The sequence below is a fragment of the Oncorhynchus kisutch genome, unplaced genomic scaffold, assembly GCF_002021735.2.
Source record: "Oncorhynchus kisutch isolate 150728-3 unplaced genomic scaffold, Okis_V2 scaffold3646, whole genome shotgun sequence".
NCBI lineage: Eukaryota > Metazoa > Chordata > Actinopteri > Salmoniformes > Salmonidae > Oncorhynchus > Oncorhynchus kisutch.
In genome coordinates, this window is record NW_022265591.1 from 256,481 (window position 1) to 258,980 (window position 2,500).

A 2,500-nucleotide genomic window follows, 5' to 3' on the forward strand; every position below is an offset into this window, starting at 1 on the left:
AATCCCTCTCTCCTCAATCCCTCTCTCTTATCGATCCCTCTCTATCCTCCATCCCTCTTCTTATCGATCCCTCTCTTATCGATCCCTCTCTCTCCTCCATCCCTCTCTTCTCCATCCCTCTCTTTATCAATCCCTCTCTTCTCCATCCCTCTCTCTTATCGATCCCTCTCTTATCGATCCCTCCCTCTTTCCATCCCTTCTCTCTTATCGATCCCTCTCTCTTATCGATCTCTCTTATCGATCCCTCTCTCTTCTCCATCCCTCACTCTCCTCCATCCCTCTCTCTTATCGATCCCTCTCTTATCGAACCCTCTCTCTCCTCCATCTCTCTGTCTCCTCCATCCATCCCTCTCTCTCCTCCCCATCCCTCTCTCTCCTCCATCCCTCTCCTTATCGATCCCTCTCTTCTCAATCCCTCTCTTATCGATCCCTCTCTTCTCCAACCCTCTCTTTATCGATCCCTCTCTTCTCCATCCCTCTCTCTTATCGATCCCTCTCTTATCGATCCCTCTCTCTTATCGATCCTCTCTTATCCATCCCTCTCTTTCTCCATCACTCTCTCTTCTCCATCCCCTTCTCTTCCTCCCATCCCTCCTCTCCATCCATCTCTTATCGATCCCTCTCTTATCGATCCCTCTCTTATCGATCCCTCTCTCTTCTCCATCCGTCTCTTATCCATCCCTCTCTCTTCTCATCCCTGTCTCTCCTCTCCATCCCTTCTCTTCTCCATCCCTCTTTCTTATTGATCCCTCTTCTCCATGCCTCTCTCTTCTCATCCCTCTCTTATCCATCCCTCTCTTCTCCATCCCTCTCTCTCTTCCCATCCCTCTCTTATCGATCTCTCTCTCCTCCATCCCTCTCGTCTCCATCCCTCTCTTATCGATCCCTCTCTTCTCCATCCCTCTCTCCTCCATCCCTCTCTTATCGATCCCCTCTCTTCTCATCCCTCTCTCTTATCGATCCCTCTCTTCTTCTCCTCCCTCTCTCCTCCATCCCTCTCTCTCCTCCATCCCTCTCTTCTCATCCCTCTCTCTTCTCCTCCCTCTCTCCTCCATCCCTCTCTCTTATCGATCCTCTCTCTCCTCCATCCCTTCTCTTCTCCATCCCTCTCTCTTCTCCAATCCCTCTCTCTTCTCCATCCCTCTCTCTTCTCTAATCCCTCTCTCTTCTCCATCCCTCTCTCTTCTCCATCCCTCTCTCCTCCTCCCTCTCTCTTCTCCATCCCTCTCTCTTCTCCTCCCTCTCTCCTCCTCCCTCTCTTCTCCTCCCTCTCTCCTCCTCCCTCTCTTCTCCATCCCTCTCTTCTCCTCCCTTCTCTCCTCTTCTCTCTCTCCTCCATCCCTCTCTCTTATCAATCCATCTCTCTCCTCCATCCCTCTCTCTTATCGATCCCTCTCTCTCCTCCATCCCTCTCTCGTATCGATCCCTCTCTTATCGATCCCTCTCTCCTCCATCCCTCTCTCTCCTCCATCCCTCTCTCTTATCGATCCCTCTCTCTCCTCCATCCCTCTCTCTTATCGATCCCTCTCTTATCGATCCCTCTCTCTCCTCCATCCCTCTCTCTCCTCCATCCCTCTCTCTTATCAATCCCTCTCTTCTCCATCCCTCTCTCTTATCGATCCCTCTCTTATCGATCCCTCTCTTCTCCATCCCTCTCTCTTATCGATCCCTCTCTCTTATCGATCTCTCTTATCGATCCCTCTCTCTTCTCCATCCCTCACTCTCCTCCATCCCTCTCTCTTATCGATCCCTCTCTTATCGAACCCTCTCTCTCCTCCATCTCTCTGTCTCCTCCATCCATCCCTCTCTCTCCTCCATCCCTCTCTCTCCTCCATCCCTCTCTCTTATCGATCCCTCTCTTCTCAATCCCTCTCTTATCGATCCCTCTCTTCTCCAACCCTCTCTCTTATCGATCCCTCTCTTCTCCATCCCTCTCTCTTATCGATCCCTCTCTTATCGATCCCTCTCTCTTATCGATCCCTCTCTTATCCATCCCTCTCTCTTCTCCATCACTCTCTCTTCTCCATCCCTCTCTTCTCATCCCTCTCTTCTCCATCCATCTCTTATCGATCCCTCTCTTATCGATCCCTCTCTTATCGATCCCTCTCTCTTCTCCATCCGTCTCTTATCCATCCCTCTCTCTTCTCATCCCTGTCTCTCCTCCATCCCTCTCTCTTCTCCATCCCTCTTTCTTATTGATCCCTCTTCTCCATGCCTCTCTCTTCTCCATCCCTCTCTTATCCATCCCTCTCTTCTCCATCCCTCTCTCTTCTCCATCCTCTCTTATCGATCTCTCTCTCCTCCATCCCTCTCTTCTCCATCCCTCTCTTATCGATCCTCTCTTCTCCATCCCTCTCTCCTCCATCCCTCTCTTATCGATCCCTCTCTTCTCATCCCTCTTTCTATCGATCCTTCTCTCTTCTCCATCCCTCTCTTCTCCATCCCTCTCTTCTCATCCCCTCTCTTCTCATCCCTCTCTCTTATCGATCCCTCTCTCTTC

The 2,500-nt window shown here is 51.0% G+C and overlaps 1 protein-coding gene across 1 annotated transcript in view; it reads left to right on the top strand.

The window, feature by feature from the left end:
- The window catches only part of LOC109881755 (glutamate receptor-interacting protein 1-like), a 142,619-nt gene that overhangs the window by 58,598 nt on the left and 81,521 nt on the right, over positions 1–2,500 (top strand).